This window comes from Pundamilia nyererei, unplaced genomic scaffold (genome assembly GCF_000239375.1).
Source record: "Pundamilia nyererei isolate P.nyererei 1_Seehausen unplaced genomic scaffold, PunNye1.0 scaffold00002, whole genome shotgun sequence".
Lineage (NCBI taxonomy): Eukaryota > Metazoa > Chordata > Actinopteri > Cichliformes > Cichlidae > Pundamilia > Pundamilia nyererei.
Window position 1 is genome coordinate 2,277,343 of NW_005187403.1, and position 6,077 is coordinate 2,283,419.

The 6,077-nt window shown below is 40.1% G+C and overlaps 1 long non-coding RNA gene across 1 annotated transcript in view; it reads right to left on the reverse strand.

The window, feature by feature from the left end:
- Positions 1–5,688, reverse strand: part of LOC102192238 (uncharacterized) — a 27,227-nt gene extending 21,539 nt beyond the window's left edge. The window contains exon 1 of the long non-coding RNA XR_311391.1: positions 5,587–5,688. This is a non-coding gene — a long non-coding RNA (uncharacterized LOC102192238). The remainder of the gene's footprint in view (positions 1–5,586) is intronic.
- Between the last annotated feature and the right edge of the window lie 389 nt (positions 5,689–6,077).

Sequence of the window (6,077 nt, forward strand, 5' to 3'; positions counted from 1 at the left end):
TGTGTGTGTGTGTGTGTGTGTGTGTGTGTGTGTACTGCGTAAACTCATCTCTTAGTTATTAATAAAACTTGTTTCCACAGTGTATCTTTTGTCCTGCATCCCTCTCCTCACCGTCAACTGGTCAAGGGGGATGGCTCCCCCTCCCTGAGCATGGTTCTGCTGGAGGTTTCTTCTTGTTAAATGGGAGTTTTTCTTCCCCACAGTCACCAAGAGCTTGATTGTTGGGGTTTTGTCTCCATCACTGTAGGTTCTTTACCTTACAATATGCCTTGAGGCTTGAGGCTGTGATTTGATGAAAATGTGATTTGAATTGAATCGAATTGTATAAATCATGCTAGGTTCAGTATAGGAACACACCAATTATACAATGACCTTGTATTTTATGATAGTAACTTTTTTTAAAGGGAAGAGAACTCTTACAAGTAGAAAAGAGTGCTGATCTGTATTGGCGTGTTTGTGGTGGGAAAACAGGGTCCCGCATCTGCTTCACTGGCACTAAGGCAGCACCTGCTGGCTGGCTGTGAGGTCTCTTGGATTTCTTCCCACCTTTGACCAGCTGAAAGAACCGTGATAAACTGTGTTAACCACTCCTTTGTGAAAGAGTACTGTGCAGTGGTGAGTGATTTACGACCAACACGCAGCTTTTATTAACTGTAATTTATTGCGATGTGGCCTGAAAAGTATAAGCCGATTCAAGTAGAGCAGAGAACAATGGCTCTTCTGCCCAGCCTAGATCAATGTGTCGCTTAATTTTAATACCAAGGCGGGTCCAAATGAGAAGCTCAGCTGAATTCCTAAAACTTCAATTAATGTGACACTTCTCACCTCTTTGAGTATGTCTTTACAGACAGGTTTTGATTTCAAACCAGGGGGAATGGGGCAAACATGAAGTAAGTTTTTTTTTTTAAAAAAGTCCCGTTAAACTGGACTTTGGCTTGTTTGCCCCTTGGTGAAGATCCAAACTGCAAAACAAAACAACATCTTAAAGGTCTCTTATAAATAACAGTCTCAGTCTGGTCACAAACAAATTATGAGTTGCTTTGTTATTATGGGGTGGGACTGTGATCTGACTGAGCTCTGACCCAGCCACATGGCACACTTTGCATGTGAGCAGGTGTGCTTTCCATAGTAGGATGACAGGTATACTAAATACCAGAGATTTACCAAATAATGCTTGAAAACACTGAAGGGCTCAGGCTCACTCTGCAGCTGAAGAAGAGGAAATTTGATTCATCCGCAGTGTGATTTATCGATTTAGTTAAAAGGCAACGGTATACTGTGAAAGATACACTGAGCCAAAACGCTGGTGAGTCAAATCAGTGTTCTTATGTGGCCTTTGGTGAGTTATTTTGGTTTGTCTGAATTTTTGAATCCTTTTGTTACCATTCAATACCAGGTGCAATATGTAGCCTGAACAGGTACTTCACTGGCTTAGCTAATAAAAATAAAAATACCAAATAATGCAAATGTCAAGTCACAGGTGTTTGTGTCATTAGACTGCTGTTCAGGGGAAACAGGACAGTTATTTAGGTCTCCTTTAAGGCTTAAAGCTATATAAAATTAACAGTGTGGCCATTTTGCCTAAAGATGCGGTTCATTCTTGTAGAAAGTGCTCATATTGAGTAAAAAAAAGTACCAGTCCATTTACTATCCTAGATTATTTCTATTTGTTCTGCTTATTATATTTTAGTATATATTTTGTTTGGGCTCACTTTTCAGGAGAGAAAATTGACATCCCATTTGCTGTTACAGTTAATTCTAGACCATGGCAAAAAGAAAATATACTTTCTTTTGATACTAAGGCTTTTGATTAGCAGCTAATCAAATGCACTTGATCAACTGAGTATGAGCAAGTGTGATCACGTCTATAAAAGCAGAAGTTTTGGCAGTTTGCTGGTCTGTGGCATTCAGGTGGAAAGACGTCAGCAGTGATCCTACAGAAACAATTCTTGCTGCCCATCATTCTTGGAAGGGTTGTAAGGCTATTTCCAAATTATTGGAATTATTTACAAATGGAAAACATTCATAACAGTTGCCAATCTCCTCTGAAGCAGACGTCCCAGCAAATTCACACCAAAGACAGACTGTGTAATTGTCAGAGAAACTGTAAAGAAAAATCAAACAAACAAAGAACTACATCTCAAACTCTACAGGCTTCACTTAGCATGATAAATGTTAAAGTTCATGACAGTCCAATTAAAACAAAACTGAACAAGTATGGCTTGTTTAGAAGTGTTTCCAAGAGAAAAATCCACTCTCTCCAACAACACCATGGAGGCACAGTTTAGGTTAGCAGAGCTACATCTAAACAAACCACAAGACTTCTGGAACAATGTCCTTTAAACAGATGAGACCAAAGTGGAGATGTTTGGTCATAATTCACAGCACCACATTTGGCATGACAAACACCACAAACTAAAGCATACACTGTACGGTATACCAGCTGTGAAGTATGGTGGTGGAGAGATGATGATTTGGGCTTGCTTGGCAGTTACAGGACCTGGGCGCCTTGCAGTCACTGTGTTGCCCACAAACTCCTCTGTATAGCAAAATGTTCTAGAGTTAAATATGAGGCCATCTGTCTGATACCCGAAGCCTAGCTTTAATTAGATCATGCAACAGGGCAATGATGCCAAGGACAGCAGCAAATCTCCAACAGACTGACTGATCAAGGTGTTTCAGTGCTTTTAGGTGCTTTTTTGGTCCTTTCTTTATTTGTTTTGTACCATCTACCTGATAGTAACAGTTAAAATACTGAGTGACCAGGGCCAGATGGATGCTTTTACGATGTTAGTGGCAGTTTTGAGGCAGCGGGGACTGTGCAAGTCCTCTAGAGCAGGGAAGGAGCATCCAGTAATTTTTCTGGGCTGTGTTGCTAACCCCCTGGAGCTCATTTTCTGTTGTACTGTGCAGCAGAACCAAACATATATAGCCACTTTGAGATTACCCACTGTTTCTTTGAAGCCTTAGTGATAGCATTTTGACTGCTGCCATATTACAATTTTATTGCCAGAAGTGACCAAATCCAAGGAAGAATAAACTTCTGAGATAGTCTGTATCACATCACAAACTCTACCGAACTATGCAAATACCATAAAAAATACTGTTGATATAAATTCATTAAAAATACTTTAAAAGGCACCAACAGTATAAATACAGTAGAGAGGATCGGGCAAGTGATTTCATTTAGTGGAGATGAGTCCACACAGGTAAAATTTGCTAGGCAGATGGCACAAGTCAATGAAAATGGCCACGCTGCCAATAAATCTTATGAATAAATATTATTTTTGTTGGTAACGGTACTGGTTTTATGTTGTTGTATTTATCTGTGACGCCTTGAAGGCTGATGTGTGAAAATATTGTCGTACATAAACCGGTTTTTGGTGCATAAAAGGTTGAGGACCGCTGGTCTACAGAGGTATAGCATCCTTTGTGGGTAGTATAAATTAAGTAAAAGGATGCACATGTCTTTAAATTGCTTAAAAATGCTGGTAGTTGGTCACAGAAACATTTTATCATTACAGAAGGACACACTGTGAGCACATGTTTGTGTTGGATAACTCCTTTATGGATTTTACCCATCCTATCATCACTATTTGAAGCTTTCCTTGAGTTGAGAGACAGACCGTAGTCTTTCACCCTGAGGCTATGTTCGTGTCAGGATTCAGTTTAGGGTGTGACAATGAGGATCATCTGGCTCATATCAGCCAAACAATCACGGTTCAGTGCCCTCAGACAGGCGGAGAGACAAGTTGGCCCAGACATGCCACAGAGAGGTGCTGACAGCACCATCCAGGACAGTCTCTGTCTGCGTGATCCGTCTTTATATTCCCCTAGATAAGAAGACTCTGAATTAATTACACTACAGGCATCTCTAAAATGCTGGATAGCTTTGCGCCCTTTACGTCTTGCTGGTGCTGAGAGAGAGATGTTCCTCCTTGTTGTCTTCGCCATGAAGCCGCTCTTCAAAGGTTATCAATCTAAATTCCAAGGCAGGAATTAGAGAGACAAGGAGGATGAAATAGATCTGAAGAGCTTTGATGAGAGAGGTTTACCATGAAGGAAGCTTTCAAAGCACAAAAGGCTTCTCCGCTCCTGTTCTTTGCCTTCTGTCCCCCTTGTCATTTTCAAAGATTACTACAACACTCATACTGCCACAGTCATACTGTAGCTTTGAGCTACAAACTGAACTCATACTGGTGGCAGGTTTCATGTACAACGCTGCTCGCTTGTCTCTTTCTGTTTTTGCAGTCTGTAGTGTAGTGACATGTGCAGACTGCGGACCGGCTCCAGCAACAGATATCCTGCTAGCATTTTAATATCGAGAGATGTGGGAAGTGATAAAAGGAGAAAGAAAATAAGTAAGATGTCATCTGTAATCTCAAACACCAAATGTGAGCTTTCATTATTTTCACTGCCACCCCTTGTCTGGCTCCTAAGCACTGCCGTAACATTAGCCGTGTTGCTTGGAGCGACACCCTGTCAGGTAGAGTTTAGAGACTCACAGTATCCGGTAACCCTTCGGCAGGGTGAGTGTGAGCCGCAGAAAAAACAGCAAGAGAGCTGAAGAGAAACAATGAGAAAGACAAGTAGAAAGAAGAGTGAGGATTGATCGTGACAATTTGGAGCTGCCGTTGTCTCATGTGACCGCCTGCTGCCAAGGAAGCCAGATTAGGAATGTTTGAAAGTTACTCTATTGATATTTGCACAACACAATAACCAGGATCTGGGTTTGACGTTGCTCTCCATAATAATACATTAAGCTGCTCATAAACTATTTAAAGTTGTCCCTCTATTTGACTCCTAATCACTTCTCTGCCTTTAAAGGTTCAGAGGGAATGTGACGTGAATGCAAATTTGAATACAAAACAACACCGGCCCTCAACCTTTCACAGACGAAAGTCTCCATCACAGGTACACTCAGAAGTTTTTTCATTTACTTAATCGAAAAAATGATAATGTCTTTTTATAATTATTCTAATAGGGCGGGGTTTGCTGTCTGTGGAAGCTGTCATGTTTTCCCACCACATTTTAATACAGTGGCTAGGTAAGATGTTCTGACTAACACCGTTTTATGTAAGTGGCTGGAAACCGGCAACAAATGCCTGCTAATATTAGGTTAGAATGTCCTTAAAATCACACTTTAAACTAAACAAAAAACTGTTTGGTTATATTTGATTATACTCAACCTTTCCCATATTGCTGGCTAACAGTAGCTAACAGTAGCTAGCAGAGGCTAACGCTAGCTAACCGTGGCAAAACAGCAGCGTTTACTGGCACCAAGCTTAAGCATATCCTCAATAACTCACTTCAGTATCACTGACATTGGACAGAAGTCATCTTCACTGACTCATTGACATTAAGGTTTTAAAGCCTCCTCCAGAATAAATAAAGGTGGACACTTCTCAACTGTCATTAGCAGCTAAAATAAACAATGGACTTAGCATCTAAACAATATGGAAAAAATTTGAGACGTATTTGCTCCAGAGTCACTTTGCTATGTGAGTACACTCACTGCAGATGAAAGGTGGCCAGAGTTTTTGAGGAAAAAAGGTAAAATGCTGTAAAAACTTTTAACTGACCTACCTGTTAATATTTGTCAACCTTTCTGCTGTGTTTTCAAAGTAGTTCTGGACACTCACATCCCATAGAGCAGCTCAGACTGATCTTTAGTTGTATCAAATAGTCCACAGGACACAGTTATTGTCACCCCAAATAAAGTAAATGTAGGATTTAGATTTGAATTGCAACTTATGAGGTAAATCTTTTAAATATAGAATAGAGATTACATATTATCCTTAGTCTAGATATCAACCACCTCAGCATATTTATATACAGTTAGGTTGTAGTCGGAGGAGTACTGACCAATCAAGTATGATCAGCTTTGGCTGCATGAAAGAACAGTGTACACGAGGAGTTTAGAAAAGAAACTCAACTTTTTACTAGGATATATATATATATATTTTTTTTATTTTATTACCCTTATTGAGTTATTTGCAGTCATAACAAGACTGTAAACGATGACAGGCACATGGAACGGGAACACATAGATATCGTGATCTGTTATGCAGATATTC